The 16054-nt window shown below is 54.6% G+C and overlaps 1 protein-coding gene across 6 annotated transcripts in view; it reads left to right on the top strand.

Moving 5' to 3' along the window:
* The window catches only part of LOC105695562 (heterogeneous nuclear ribonucleoprotein K), a 110005-nt gene that overhangs the window by 14399 nt on the left and 79552 nt on the right, over window positions 1-16054 (top strand). For 2 of the 6 annotated variants that reach the window (XM_012417215.1, XM_012417208.1), the window contains exons 2-3: window positions 6124-6193; window positions 13392-13446. The gene's annotated coding sequence lies outside the window, so the exon portion shown is untranslated. Of the gene's footprint in view, window positions 1-6123; window positions 6194-12508; window positions 12848-13136; window positions 13190-13391; window positions 13447-16054 lie in introns of those variants that run through there. The other 4 variants (XM_012417209.1, XM_012417212.1, XM_012417214.1 and 1 more) reach the window with 4 other exon arrangements.

Genomic DNA, 16054 nt, shown 5'->3' with positions numbered 1-16054 from the left:
CGCCGAGGGCTCGTCGGGGCAGCTTCCACCCCCGGGGTGGGTGCCGATTAATTATGCAGGAAAGAGGGACGATCGATGGGCGAACGTGTCCGCGTGAAATATTGATACCCCTTCGCCAGCGACGGTGCTCGGCGTCGCTTATGTCCCTCTCGCCCTCCGACCCTTAGGGCCGTCCCGGCGGTTTAAACCCCGTTTTCAATCGCGTATTCGACCGGGCCGCGGGAAGGGTTCGAATTGCACCCCTTATCTGGCAATCCCGCCTTAGTTTTATGCATCCACCCCGGCGCGTATTTCTTCGCGGGGGTCCGAATTTTTCCGGATGGCTCGAGATCATCCCCGGATTTGCATAATAATCTGCGGACCCTCTAAGGGGTAGCCCCGACTCTTCGTTTCGGGAATCGCCTCGGGATCGTCGCGGGATATCCCGCGGTATTTCCTCGCGAGGTGGAAATGGAATTCCTTGGGGGAGGCGCTCGGTTATGGGGTATTATTGCATGTATTATCCCATGTGTTATCGCGTGACGAGCGGCCGGTCGTACGCGGGGATATTATTACGGGGTTTATTATGCCTACAGGAATCGGTTAGACCGTCGTGCCGAGTAATAGATATAATTCCGGGGGAGCTTCAGGGCGGATATGTTCGTCGTCGGCTGATTATTTCGGGGGTTATGGGTCTCTTACGCCGGGTATCAGGGGGTGGGCCTGTATGATCGCTCCCTGCGACCGCGGTATCGATCGATCGTACATTAAATGCGAATTAGACGAACGTTATCGCGAGGTGGACATTTATTTCCTCGTTAACGAGAAAAGGAGAGGCGGGCGATATCGCTAATTAGCGGTTTAAATCCCCTCAACGATGCGTGAAATGGATTCGGGGAGACCTCGCCTCGTTGTTCCTCGTTGTCTGAGAAACGCCGAACGCCGTGCGAGGGGACGCGAATTTTCGCCGACTCTCAGGAATGTTTCATACATCTCCCCTTTTCATTCCCCGCGGCTCATCCTTGGCACGAATCGTCGCAAATGTCATCGAACGCGCGTCGACGTGGCACTTCCACCTTTTTTCTCTCTCCTTAGCGCGTTACGGCCGCTTATAAAGTCATCGTGACGCAGGGCTGTCGGAATCCCATCTCCCGCCGTGATGGGATGCGGATTTCTCCCTCTCGCCTGGAACACGGCAGAATCCCTATTATTCGGCCTTCGTTCGCCCGACGTCCTCGTTTGTCCGATCGTCTCATCGACATTCTTGGCGATGTTACCTCACGGGTCGTCGATCCTCGCCGTCGCCATTACGACGTGCCCTAACCTCAACCCCGATCTTAGGTCGGTGAATTAGCGCTCCCTGGAAGCTGTTCCCTCGTTACAGCGAGCTTTTAAGGAAAAACCGTTACGAGCGCTCACTGGACGAGTCGTTGATCTTGTGGATTAACTGGAACGACAATTATCATTTTCGCAAGTCGATCGACCCACCTCCTTGAGGGGGGAGCGGCTTTTGTACGGTCCCTTTCCCTGGCGATTACCGTCGAAGCCGCTTGGCGGGTAAAAAGGCACCTTTGCCGTTTCATTTGCCGTATCCGCCGGTACAACTATTTTTACTCCTGCCCTCGGCAGTCGAGTGCACGCGACGAAAGAACGACGGCCTGCCGATCGATAATGAATAATCGAACGTCGAACGTGGCCACCCGCGTCGGGGGGTGCTGGCCGTCTTTCTCCGGCCGCCGCTCACGCATCGCTCGAGTGTTAAAGGTGTCAATAATAATTCCCGTCGATACCGCCGGAAAATTTGATATCGAGGACCTGCCACTCGGCGGGGGTCCCGAACCTGCAAAAATGCATCCCTGCCCGGTGGCGCTCCCCCGTTGGGGGGAAAAAAGCAACTAAATGCGAAGGAACAATGGGGGGGGGGGGGAGGAAAAGAAAAACAGTTTTACAGGGCAACTTTTTAACGGAGTCGCGCGCACCCGCCCTCGTCCACCCAGGGGTTGGATTTCGCCCGCCGGGGGGGAAATATCGTTCACCGGGTAAAATATCTCGTTCTAAGTAATGGGCCGTAAAACTCCCGGGGATTCCTTTTCCGGCACTTCGCGCGCAATTGTTCGGCTGCTTTATGGCGATTCCGATGCGATTTTATTTCGCGGATCGTGGGAATTCGGCCGCGAGGGGGTGGCGGATCGACCTCTGTTTTTTACTAGGTGGTTGCTGGGAAATTTTTTCCATATTCTTTTTTTTTTTTTTCGGAAAATGTGGGACCGTATGGTTGGTATTCTTTTGGTTTTTGCTCCTTCGTGACCGGGGGATACAACGAGGCTACGTGTGACGTCCATTTTGCCCTGGAATTCCGCAAGGAAAACGCGGCCCTCCCGCTCGTTTCCTGATAAGGACCTCTTCACCCTTTTTCCCTGGAACTTGGTCGCGCTATTCGTCATAAATTGCGGAGGCAGCCGGTCTCTCCACCCTTCTGGCCTCCTTCCTAGGCATTCGACGTATTTATTGCGAGGCCAGGGTGCGAGGACTCTCGATGGATCCTGCCGCTCGATTCCATCTCACGTCCTGAGGGTCTTCCTTGCGATGGGGTGGACAGGTTGGAGGAACAGGTCGGGGTGGATGGAACGAGCTGCCGGAATGGCGAAAGCGATGGTGTCGGTACTACCGGGTACCGCTTCCCATCGATCGATATAAACGAGACTCGAACTAGGAATATGGAAAAAATAAAAAGAAATCGCCATTTCGAATATGGGATTCCAAAGGACGAGGAATGAATTTCTGGGAAATCGATACGGGAAGCTGGGAATCGCGAGGGCTAGTTTGGAGGCCCAATGACCCACGTTCACGCGTCGAATTGGGTTTTCGGTCTCGGTCGATCATCGACGACGCGCCGCGTTCGTTGGAGCTTGGACTCCCTCGCCGGTCGATCTCGTTCCTCGGTGGTCTCGGGAAAGACCGGAGCGTTTGGAGGGTCCTCTGCCAGGGCCGCGACCGGTTCGCCGTTCGCGGTCGGCGAAGGTCCGGCAGGTCGTAGGTCTCGGGTACCCGCGATATCGACCGTGGACATTGTTGATGCGAACGGTAACCAAGGGTGACTCGCGGCCCCTTGGCCAATGGCGGGCCCCGCGGTGGCCGTCTTCCACCAATCGGCGTTCCGCGCTCTGCCGGTTTTTTCATTGGGCGATCCGAGGGATAAGAGACCAGTTCGGGCCGACCCGACGCCCAGAAACGGACACGAGTCGACACGGCGCGGAGAGAAGCTCGTCTCGGGGCCTGCAGGGGCCACCCTTGCGGCCAAGGTGCACCCCTGCACCGCTCCATCCTGCTGTCCGGCCACCCTGGTCGCGCATCCACCTCGGAGTCGAGACTGCGGATCGCCAGTAAGCTTCTCGGTTTTTTTCCCCCCGCACATCCGAGTCTCCGTTTGCACCGCTTTCTCGACGTCCCCTTCGAGGACTGCTCTCTCCCTTTGGTGAATGCCAATCCGTTAGAGCTCTGAAAAAGTGACGACCCGGTTCACCCCTTTGAAGGTCGCGCTCTTGTACTTATCGTGGCTCGTTTTCCCGGGAAAATGTATGACGGCCGACTCGATAAGCCGTGCGTCTTTTAACCCGGTGATCTCCGTCTAAGGACGTCCGATGGAACGGCTCTCGTTTGTCACGTTAGTCCCATGTACGTCATCTTCGCGGCGAGTTTTTAACCGCTAAACGCGTTCTAAGATCGGGCCTGAGTTCTTCTTTGCTGGACAGGGAGCAATTGGCCCGATTAAGAGGAGAGTTGGTGTCTTTTCTTTTTTCCTTTTCTAATCGCGCATTGGCTGGGGCATGTGGCCTGCTTCGGGGACGGCCAAGACTCGGCTTTCTTTTCCACGTTTGGAGAGCAGTCGCTGCGCATTCTTTGACACCGCCGATGTCCGGCAATTATCTTCCACGTTTGGATCGCGTCCAGACTCGGCCATCGGCGTTTGGCGCGATGGTGTTTATTTTGCGCAACGATTCCACATGGAGTGATTTCACGTGCAACGCGTCCGCGACTTCTCCGTCTCTCGTTTTGAGTCTCGGAACGACCCGGTCCTTAATCTAACTTCGTCAACCGACTTTCGTGCATCTTTTTTTCTTTCTCTCTTCTTACATCATTTCTGGACTAATGGTAGACATTCCGCATTCTTTGGCACCACGGCTCTAGCAACTATGTCCTCCATTTGGATCGCATCCAGGTCCGGCATAAGGCGGCAAAACGGTGTACGCTAAAGCCGAATTATTTCGTGCACCGGGACCGAACGAGCTTACTTTGCGTACAATTAAATCCACTTCCCGGCCCTCGTTTTATCATGTTACTATAAACTCGGATTGCCCTTTTTATCCTTCCTGGATTTTGGACCCACGGTAGCGTGATATTTAATTTTTTCCGCGCAAATCGACCTAAGTCTCGTGGTCTACGGTCGCACGTATCGACACCTGTGGATTTCTCGGGGTTCGAAGAATTAAGCGGGTAGTATTTTTTTTTCTCTTTTAGTTTATTCCTTTTTCTTTTCTACGGTTGCGTCGTATGGGCATCTCGGAGTGGGCGATCAAACCTCGTTGGCTCTTTTCCTCGGCTCCCGGTGCGCTGATATGCACACTTTGGCAGCGGCCGTGCAGCTCTCGTTCTCCTCTTTGGCTCACGCGTACCTCGGCCCGCCGTAAGTTAAAAGGCTACGAGTCGGTTGCTGTCACGACTCGTGGCTTTCCGGCCCCCGGTAAAATTGGACCCGACGACGCTCCTCCTTATCCTCCTTATTCGACAGATTAAATTGCCCCGATCTGCCTAGCAGCGACGAATTCTCGGGGCAGCGCGCAGCCGGCCACTCTCTCCGTCATTCGCCAGACGGACCGTGTCCCGAGTATTTCCACCTATGGTCTACCGTCCCATTCTACGAAAGGGGACATTCAAATTCTATCCGGACGTGGAATCCCTATTCATAGATTATTAATCAATTTTAGGGAAAATAAACGTCATTTTTCTATCGGAGATGCATAGAGACGTATCGAACGGGATATCGTAATTTGTTGGTAGAGGTGTAACAACGCAGGGTCTTGTTTTTTCCGAACAATGCTCGAACCGGAGGGAGTCTCCAGTTGGACCTTGAACCACATGCCACGCCACGGCTTCTGCATGCGAAAGTGCGAGTAAAATCGGCACGTTCGGGGAGGGGACTTTTTTTTCTCTCCCTCCAAATCGGGTTACGAAAGATCACGAGGATCCTTTCTCGGGGAACGGCGCTCGACCGGCAGTAAAACCATCACGACCACAGACGTTTCCTTCGCCTTTATGACCCTTCCGAGGCCGGCGTCCTCGAGGAGTTTTCGATAAATCGAGCGCGGGGAAAAAGCGAGCGAGAAAGAGAAGGAGAGGAGGGAGGGGGAAAGGGGTCATCCTTAAGGAAGAATCCAATTTGGTCGTCTTCCTGGTTCGATTCCTGGAGGAGGGGAGGGGAGGGGGAGGAGCTCTCCAGGTCGCGGGAAAAGACGGTGGCCGGGGTGGGAGCAAGGGGCAGGTCCTGCAAAGTGGATTACAGCGTATTCCGAGGTTTAACATGCTTTTCGCCAGTCGAGCGCATATTTTACATCGGATTTGCTGCCCACTTTCAGCCCGCCACCCCTGGGGAGGGACCGCGCCACCCCTGGGGGCTGATCTATGTGTTTGCCGGCGCGAAATTAAGTTATTTCATTATCAAGCGCCAGGGCCGTTCAGACGTTTCGGCATCGCATGGCTTCCAACCTGGGAAAAGAAAAGGCGAGCCCCCTCGTCCCTTCCTCCATCCACCACCCTCCACCTTGGGAGGGGTTTCGCGGGTCAGGCGCGAACTGAGCGCGAACTGACGGCGAACTCTATAAGAGTGCTCGAAGGGGTGAAAATACCCCCCCCCCCCCTTTCCCGAAAGATAAACGGAGAAAACGCGATGCCTTCATCTTTTCTCGCCGCCGCCACCCCCGACATCCCCTCGCGAGCTCCCCAGGGAGATGAAACGGCGCTACGTTCTCCCTGATAAGGGACCAGGGTGCGGTTCCTGGAGGGGAATCTTTCCCCTGGTCTTCTTTTGGCACTGCCTTTCCCCGTCGCGCCTTGTTTCTCGGCAACTTATTTCTCCGCTTGTTTCAGATACGAGACCCCCGTCTTTGTCCCGCTCGACGGAAACACCCTCGACGTCCCATCGGATCGCGAGGCGCCGGTAAGTGAACACCTATCAACCTTTTCTCTCTTTCTCGTCTCCCCCCGTTGCCCCGACTTTTTTGATCGAGTTTCGATGAGGTTTTTCCTCCGCCGGAGACGGAGGCGCAGGAGCCAGGGGAGCTCGCGATAACGTCCACGGTTTTATCAACGCGCGGCGACTCGACACCGACGACGTGCCCCATGGTCAATTTTTTTTCTCTCTTTTTTTAAATATATATATATATACTCCGTTTCCCAACCCGGGATTCCTACATTGCAAGTAATTGCGGTGCGCCTCGTTTCCGGACTGCCAGGGTGCGGGGCGATTTTGATCACGCGGTCTCGGTTTGCAGCGGGCCAAGTGAACATTTTTTTATTACCCGTGGAAGGTGTCCAGGTACTTAATTTCAGGCAGATTTTCGGAATGCCTTTACCCTCTTTCCTGAGATCCTCGAATTTTCAGCCGATCCAGGAATTCAATTTAGCCTATCCAGTTTTAAGGAGGTTCGAGAATTTTTAATATTTTTTCTTTTCCGCATTTTTAAATAGTTCCTCTCGAAGGCAATTGTTCTATCCTTATCACGTCGACCCTTTCCGTCGGAAAGGTTCATCCTTTTTTAATCCGGTTGCGTAGTTTCAGGGGAAACGCGAGGAAACCTCGTTTTTTCTCTCTCCGAGTAGGCGTGATACGAAACGCGTGGAGGTGATAAAGGCCCGTTGCGTCGATCGCGATAATCACGTCTGCGATTAGGACGCTAATTAATACTTTGCTTGGCGCCGAAATTACGCCTCCGCAGCGGCCGGCCGTTTCTGTCGATATAAGCCATAAGCTCGTTACGATTTAACGAGGATCCGCAAACACCTCTCCCTGACATCGCCCTGCGATCGGGATTCGGATTTATCGCGGCGCGTATATAGCCGCATAACGGCGTTATAACCGTGGATTTTTTACGGGCTAGCGAGGTGGTGCTCGCTAATCGGTTAAGCTGTTCGATTGATCAGGAATCGACAGGTTGTGTGCGTGGGAACGCGCGTCTGCGATCCGCAGGGGTGCGTAAACGAAAAACGAAGCTCACTCTCGTATCCATCCATCGCGCGGCTTAGTCCGCTGCGTGGAGCAACGCGCGGTGCGTTTCGCACCTGGACGTGCACTATATTTTGCGAATATACCTCTGTTGTATACACTCCGGGATTTGGGGTAAAAGCTAAACCGTCGAGTACTTTGCCTTGTCGATTTAAAATCCTGCTAGGAATAAATAATCAGGGAGGGCGAAATTGTAGAGTTCCCTGCAACAGTGCACATCCGATTATCGATCCTGTCTTAAGGATTTCGAGGGGTATTTCGCTCAGGAAATTATGGATTTTAATACTCGAAATTATTGGAAGTTTATGAGAGTTTCACCGAACAATTGTTATAACTTTAGGGCCGAACGCCATTTGTTTCCGAGTCGCATTGTTGATTATCGCGTGAAATATCAAAGGCAACCGGTTAAATCCTTTTTATCGATTTTCTGAATAGCTCTTCGGCCAATTTGGTATTTTTTTTTTCTTTTTAAATTTGAACCCTAATTTAACGAGACGGTTCCACTTACGCGTTGATTGCTTCACTTTGACCACAGGTAAAACGATCGATGGAGGAAAAAAAAAAAAAAGAGAGAGAGAGAGAAAAAGTACCGGACTTCTCATTCGCGATTTCGGTCCCCTGGCAAAGTGTCCAACTCTGATTGCGCCTATTGTCACGGCCTGGCGTCGCGAGGACGCGCTGATTCGGCACGATTTTGACACTTGTCCCAAAAGCGTACGACGTGTATATATGTATACGTGCTCATAAATACACGTCGAAATCATGTTTATCCGGGTATTCGGGGGAACGAGGACGTTCCCTTTACTCCTGGCGCTCCCAGTTCCCGAGGGAGCCCCTGGTGCATCGGCGGTCGGTTTCGCGGATTCGGCCCGGTCTCGCGGGAAGTAACGAGAGGCCGTTCCGTCGGGTTTCCTTTTGGACACGCCTCGGTCGGATCTCTCTTTTTCCCGCGGGAGAGGCCGCCAGGAGGCCCCTCGGCGAGTATCGAGGGGGGACCCCATTGTTCTACGTTCGCGTATATCGCTAAACAGTTTTCCGCCCCGCTCTTCCGGCCTGGCCGGGTTTTCTCTCGCTTCGCGGAACTCGCTTCTATGGAGCCAAGCGTTTCTCCCCGCCTTCCCCCGGGAAGACTCGCGGAATCGAGAGAGCGACTCCACACCGCGGGCTTTCTCCGCTGCGCGGAAAACTAGCCCTGCGAGCGCGGTTCCTCTCCATTCTCTCCATTCTCTCCATTCTCTCCTTTCTTCGATTCCCATCCAGATTCGAGGTTTCGCCTCGTCCTCGTTTTTCCTGAATGCTTGTGCGTTTGTTGCGCAGACTTCGTCCGGTTCGCCTGCGGAACCAGTCTCGCCCGAGAGTGAAATAAAGCTTTCCGTTTCGTCGTGGATCAGGGCTCGAATCGCGAAGCGTGACCGTGAATCCTCGCGCGTCTCACCCGTGAAATCACCCCGGCTCTTCCTCTCCGCGCCTCCACCTCCTTTCGGGCCTATCTCGCCCGTTCCTCCTCTTCCAGGCTCGCTTCGAGAACGGCCTGGTTCCGCAAACTCCGGACCGGAATTCCGCGACCCTTACCTCCGTCGGCGGAAATCTTCCCTCCGGCGACACGTGGTTAACACTTCCGACAAGCCTGGCGAGCATATCTATCACCGGTACTCGCTAAAAGTTCGATTGTCCAATTCTAAAATGTTTTTTTTTTTCTCTCCACTCGAACGATCTATCTCGCATGCCGTTGGCGAACTGCCATGTTTCCATACTTTTTTATAGTACCGCCGTGAATCACGGCCTTTCGTAACGGCCGCGACATGTTGCAACGGATCATCGGAAAGATGTCTTAGTGACGTTAATGGTATATCGGAGGATTGGAACCGCGGCGAGGAATATATAATTCTTGTTAACGCCGGGAAAGAGGTGTACGATCGAGAGATACGATCATCGGTGATTCACGCCCATTGTGCTCGGAGAGGAGGAAAATTGGAAAAAAGGGATCGCGCAGGAGCGTAATCGCGAACGATGTTAATCGGTATCTCTCTAATTGTTAACGTTTTCCATTCGAGTACGGGGGGGGTTCAATTTGTTATTCGAGGTGGGGCGGGTTCAATTATTCTCGTATTTTCGATTTTCGCGGAATCCCCGTCGTCGAGTCGAATTAACCCGGTTTATCTGTTATCGACCGCGTCACGTCCAGCTGCTCGCAGAAAGATCCCTGGCTGGAGCGTCCCCGTTAAACCGGGTGCATAAATCGGCGGTAAACTGCGGTACAATGGAACGGCCAGGGTGTAACGACCGAGAAAATCCTGCCGATGCGGAAAATCCATCCCTGTTACGTGAACGCGGAGGGAAACGTTGCGAATTTCTTGAGGGAATCCCGAATATTCACGAGGCAAGCCACCCGGCCACCGGCACGTCGAGTTCCATCCATCTCTCCGGGTGCTCTCGAAGAAGCCGCGCAGAGAAAGCGAGGCATTCGTCTCCTTTCCGCCGTCCCGTCTCTTCCCGGAGTAGCGTTCCCCCTCCGCCGAATCGTTTTCGCGAGTCGTCCATCTTCCGCGATTTAATATTTCCAGGAGCTCTCCTTGTCCGAATTCCGTGGCGCGCGCCGTGTCGCTTTTTTCCCCGGTCTCTTCCTGGCGTCCTGGGAGGGAGAGAGAGGGCGCGCGCGGGGTCGGAAGGCGAAAGACGGAGACGGCAATGCGGCGGGCCGCGGGGGGGATCCGGGGGACGGCGGTCCCTCTGCGCGTGCGCCTTGACGCAACGATAGGGGTGAACTCGGCGAACCGGTTCAGTATCCACCCGACCATCAGCTGATCGATATACTCCCGCGAACGCGCGACCCACGAGCACGCATGTCACGCGTGTGCGTCACGCGTACCCCCGCGAGGCCCCCGAACTCCGTGACCGCCGCCACGTGCCCCCCTCGGTCGATCTGTCAGAACTGACAGCTGTCATCGGCCCCACTCCCGTAGAGCTCGCCCCGCGACCCGGAAACATCTTCGACCCCCGGTGCTCCCCGGGTTTCCCCGGGTTTCCCTCTTGGAGGTACGCCTGGAGACGTTTCGATTTCTCCATGTTTCTTCCCCGTTTACACGTATCTCTCTCACCTCGCGAAAAATATTTTCGGTCCGTGGTACTTGTATATCATTTATTTTGTTTTATTTTTATTTCGAACAATGGGCTAGTCCTTGATATTTAGGGCCTCGTAGAAAGGCCAGGGCACGGCATGGGTCGCGTGGTAATTTAATGGTGTACCTGGTATTACCCATGGTGGACTATATGATTCCTGCACTATATACGGATTCTCTCGGTGCTCGGTCGCTCGCGAGTCTAATTAAACGCGGGTAATTGGTAGTATGGGCGTCGTTAACGCAGATCGATGCGTACATTCGTTATACGCGCTGGGTCAATATCGTTTACGCGAAACGCATTACGGGTACCGAGGTGCACAATGACGTTACGCTCGAGGAATCAATTGCATTCCAAACGCTTGTTTTAACATTAATCAGCCTCGGCTCATTAAGTCCGATTAGTCGTTCGCTTAATTCGCGGAAAAATTCGGCGGTTTTGGAAATCCCCGAATGCGTCTTGGCCACTTTAATCGAATATTTCACATTTCTGGAAATCGGTCCTCTCTTTTCCCCAAATTTTTCCGAGTTCGTTTTTCCATTTCCTTGAGATCATAGATTCCATCGTAACGTCGAAGAGTCCATCTTTTGAAAATAGTCTAATTTTTGTACGCGAGTCTCGGCCGCTAGTGCGGAATCGCCGTCGATGCCCGGCGGAAAAATCGATCGGCCGTCGACGTCGCGACGCCTATGCACCTTCCCTCTTGAGACACTCACCGCACGTAACGAGACCCGGAGCGGTGTCACGATACGTGCGAGTATGTGGCCCCTTCCGTCTACCGACCTCTCGTCCAGGTCGAGAGAAACGAAGATGGGTGGAAGGAAAGAGGGAGAAGGCGATAAATCTTTCATCCGCGGGACGGAAATTTTCCCTCCGATCGAGATTTCATTTAAATGCCTCTTTTTTTACGTACTCGTCCAGGGTATCGGGAGAATCGCTCGAGAAAAGTGGAGGGACATCGTTTAACCGGTCGTTAGGAACGATCGCGCCGCTATCGGTGAGGTCGGAACACTTTAAACGTATATAATGCCGGTTATGTAAAGTTACATAAAGCTAGTTCCTCGCTTTGATGAATAATTCAATTTCTTTGGGGGTAGCGTCGTGCCGCACTTTTTGCTCGTTCCACCGGAACGCGAACCGATGCGCTATGAATCGCGCGGCTCGAAAAACCACGGGCTTCGCTTTGTGCTCGTAATTTCATCAGGATATCGTGCAATTCGCCGGACCGCTACCTCGGGGGAAAAAAAAAAAATATCGTGGTCGCGGTAACTTCGCCGGGTCTACCCGACATTCTGGGTCTGCGGTGCCGCTTACTACGATTGTGGTTACTCGCCCCGCTCACCGAGTAAATACGGCAAATCGTTAGTGAACTTAACTGCGGACTTGCGGTGGCCTGTCGCGCCCGCACATCCGCTCGCCAGGATAACCGGAGAAAATAGTTCCGAAGCATCGCTTACGTATCCGTCGGGGCTCGATGAAAGTCCTCACCTGGCCAAGAAGAAAAAAGATGCAGGGTCTCGTTATCCAACGTACCTACGCGAACGTCATTTCTCTTTGAAACGTCGGGGCTAGGTATGCCACATTTAAATTCACGTCTTCGTTCGTGGACAGTCGCCATAAAGAGGCTCCTTAGCGCGACCCTAAGCACGGGTGCACGCTCGAGTAGAGCCTGTTTGCTCAAACGTCACGTTCCCGGGCAAGGGTTAAAGTACTCGGCAGCACGAAGTCGTAGGTAGTATGCACCTCCGGGAGGGTGCGGTGGTAGCGTGAACCCTGAAACGACGGTCCCGAGTTTCGAGCCCCGTCGAGGCGCTCGATCTTTTCTTTTCTTTTCCTTCCGGCCGGACGGGGGGGTCGGTGGAAAAGTAAACAGAGGGTGGGAGGGAAAAGAGAAAAAGTGGCTTTTCACGGCTGGAAAAAGCGATGGGGCAAAAAGTGACGTCATCCGTGCCCTACCGAGTGCATTACGCGGACGCATCTCCCGTCCCCGCGCTCTGCCCCCCTCCGTGCGTGCGCTCTGCCCCCTCTACCGGCGGCCGAGCGGAGCGGCAACGGAGCGGCAGCGGGAAAGCCGAGTCGAGTGAAGTAGCGCCGCGGATTCTCGCTCGCTGCGCTCCCCGTTGCGCACCTTGCGCGCCTCTGCCTCGGTCCTCTCTCGGTAGTTTATTTCTCCTCGTCGCTGCATCTTTCGGTTTCGTCCGCGTTGGGGACTTAAGGGGAGTCGTGAAGTAAAGACGGAAGGTGCTAGGAAGGTACGCGGCCGCGGGTGGTGGAGTCGGCCGGAGAGCCAGCGGTCAACGGTCCCGTAGGGCGAGGTACCGGGTCTCGGCTTCTGGAACGACCGGTGGTGACTTCTTCGAGGATCGGCCAATCGAGACCGTCCTTCGACCCCATCCGAAACCAGAAGTCCGCCGTTGGCCGGCTAGCTTCCTGGCCGTGAGCGGATCGCCCGGCGTTCTTCGAGCTTAGGTCAGGGGATTACCAAGCTTGGTTCGCATCGGGTCGAACTTTGGCCTTGCTCGATACTTCTATCCGTTGCGGTATCCGCGGATTCCCCTCGATTCGGTCGGACGCGTCGGAACTCGCGCGAGCGTCCACGGTTTTCGCCCTTTCCGTTGGAGCCGGGAGAGTCCAGGAGTTCCGGCGGAAAGACGCGCTCCCATTGGCCCTGGCGCGCGCCGCTAGGTGGCGGGGGGCGCGACTCGGCTAGGCTCGCGCGCCGCCGCGTGCTAGTTGCCGCTGGCGCGGGAGGAGGGCGAGAGCGTCGCTCGGCCGCCCTTGAGGTTAGGTTGTGCGCCGCGCAAGAGAGAGGTGAGAGAGAGAGAGAGATTCTTTTAACGCCCGGAAATCTCGCGCGATCAAGCCGGGGTGCGTAACCGTCGCTCGCCGGGGAATACGATTCTCCTCCTAGTCGCGCTTTGACCTCTCCGCCGGTGTGTCGATACACGCGTACGCGCCCTACCTCGTGCGATTGGGAGGTTTAAACGCAGTGTCGTTTGTTTTCTGTGAGCAGGACCACGCAGAGGCAGTCCATCCCGAAGGATACAGAAACGCGAGCATCATTACCGGTGAGTGGACTCTTACTCTTCACAGTTTAACGGATTCCTCGGTGCACGAGTTTCATAAAACAGTCCTCGTGTGTAGTAATGTAGTCTATCGAGGAACGTTGCGTTGTAGGTTGTCCTGTATCGTTTGAACGAGATACAAGTAAACATAAACACCGAGGAATATGGGCGACGAGTACACGTAGATCGAGTCGGTCTGGAATTTATACCGGGATAAAGGTTATTTCATGTCGCTCTCGTTTACCGATATCCCAACGAGTCATGTACGAGTCCGTGAAATTAATTCCAATAACTCCCGTTCGTATACATTCATTTTTTTTTCTCCAAAGAAGAGATTTTTAAAACGGATCGTAGATCATTCCCAAGGGCGCTCGGAGTAGCTTGCAAACGATTCCATCGTCGGGTTTTCCTTTTTTCTTTCTTTCTCTTTTTCTTTTTCTTTCTCGCCAACCTCGTTCATCACCGCCATCGAAGCCGCGGCTTTTATCGCCCCGGTGACGTGCCCTCGCATCGATGAAATCTCGATCACCGGAAGTGGCTCTCGAAGGATAATCGGGAACTGCGAAAGGGACGAGGGGCGAGTGACCGTCCCTTCCCGCAAAACAATTCCCATTGACCCATTGTTTTTTTTTCCCCCATATTAAATAGGCGTGCGTAAGCGGAAGCTTCCAATTCGACCGTTCGCGACGATTCCTTCATCGTCAACGCCGTGACTTTGCTTCCGTGTCGGCGAGATCGTGATCGGGCGGGATAATCGGGCGAGTAGCGCGTGCCAGGCAAATGGATATCGGAAAGAGGCGAATGCGAAAAGGAAGAGTGAGGAAGAATGAGGTGGAGCGAAAGAGTGGTCCGACCGGTGTAACGGGACGTTACACCTTTCGGCCGGTGCAAGGGACGGGCTCTTGCCTCCTTGTCGCGTGTACTATTGTACATCGACCTCCTTCTTTTGCCTCCTCTTTCACCCCCCCCCCCCCCGGCCTTTATTGCCCCCTTTCGCTCTCGGCAGAGGCTATATAGGTCCGGGCACTGTCGCTCAAAAAGCGCGTAAAAAATCTCGGTAAGGGAGTAACCGCGCGTTATTACTGCCCACTGTGACAGTCCCGTCGTGCGCGGCCGTTCCACTTCTTTTTTTTTTCCATCCTCGAATTTTTATTATCCGGCTTTCTCCCGGGTGTGGGCACCGCTGTCGACATTGTTGCCCGAAACGCGCCAGCCCGAGAAGAAAGGACTTATGCAAATTTTAAATTAGCCACGAAAGCGGACCGGCAAACGCGTCTCGTCCCCCCTTTTTTCCTCGGGCGTCGTTAACCGCGTCTTCCCCCCCCCCCAGACGGAACCGAGTTAACGGTACCGGTCAAATTTATCGTGGGACGTATTTTCGCTCGCAAAGGAGCTTCGGACGAGGTGGGATCGTTCGTCGAAGGTTCAACGGGAAGGGACGGGCTTGGAAAGATATTTTCATCCTGACGATTTTTGGGGCTAGTGAAATCGACGGACGGTGGGATATTTTAATTCTTTTTTCTTTTTTTTCCCCCTTCGCGAACGTTTTCGAGTGCCCTCTTTTCTTCTGAATTTCTTCCGACTTCGGAGGAGGTTCGCGATAATTCGCGCCGATGTACGAGGGCTCGTCCCTCGGCGATGATTTAACGCGATCGGCGCCGGAGAGCTTTTCAGGGCACCCGGTCGGTTCCCAGGGCCCTCCGCTTGCCGAATTCACCCCAAACCGAGGAGGGGCCGACCGGGGCGCCGTTCGTTCCCTCTCGGGACGGCCGGGACCGGGACGCCCCCTCGTAGGGATTCTCACGCGGCGCCCTAAATAAATCCCCGCGGAAGCTTTCGCCGGCCAACTTGGGCACCGCGGATACCTTCGGGGGCCCGACTAGGCGTCTAACTTTAGGCCCGCGTGGGCGGCTCTTCGCCAGGTTATAAGCGGACGTAACGCACCGTTCCAGGGTCGCGACCGGGAACCTATACCGGGCCGAGCTGGAAATCGATATTCCTCAGGTTTGCGGACTTCCGAGGGGCCGAACAATGGACGTAGTTGCTCCTCTTCGGGGTGACACCCGGGCGTAGCCAGTCGCGTTAAGGCTGATCGCGCTGCCGCCGCCGACAAATAGGTTAGCGCTCGATGAAACGTGTATTTACTTGTAGTACAAATTAGTGCGGATCGGTCAAAGCGCCAACGTCCTCTTCCCTCTTCCCTCGGCCCCTCTAATTCTCCCGGCATCTCGCTCTATCCCTCCGATGCAACCTGCATCACGTTCGGCGGCGTGTGTGCTTCGCTCGCTTGGCGGATTTTCAACTCGGGAGCGTTTGAACGCGCCCCACCCTTTCCCTCCTCCGACCTCCACTGATACGACGTGCCCGGGTCTCCTCTCTTTTCCTGTCCCTCCGACCTCTCTCTCGGCACCTCGCCGATTGCTCGTGTACCCGTGGCCTCTCCTGGGACAGGTGATTCCGGATGCCCCGCGCCGTGATTAGTGGCCCAGCTTCCGGCGTGCCAGCTCTCCTCCACCCCGGTCGATCTCCGCGACATGGATCGGATTAAATTAGACCCCGCTGCGTCTGCCAAGTCGAGGTTTCCTCCCGATTAGGCCGGTGTCGTACTATT

This window comes from Orussus abietinus, unplaced genomic scaffold (assembly GCF_000612105.2).
Source record: "Orussus abietinus isolate OABI.00-Male unplaced genomic scaffold, Oabi_2.0 scaffold4, whole genome shotgun sequence".
Lineage (NCBI taxonomy): Eukaryota > Metazoa > Arthropoda > Insecta > Hymenoptera > Orussidae > Orussus > Orussus abietinus.
The sequence above is the reverse complement of the archived record's forward strand: the minus strand, read 5'-3'. Positions and strand labels throughout refer to the sequence as shown.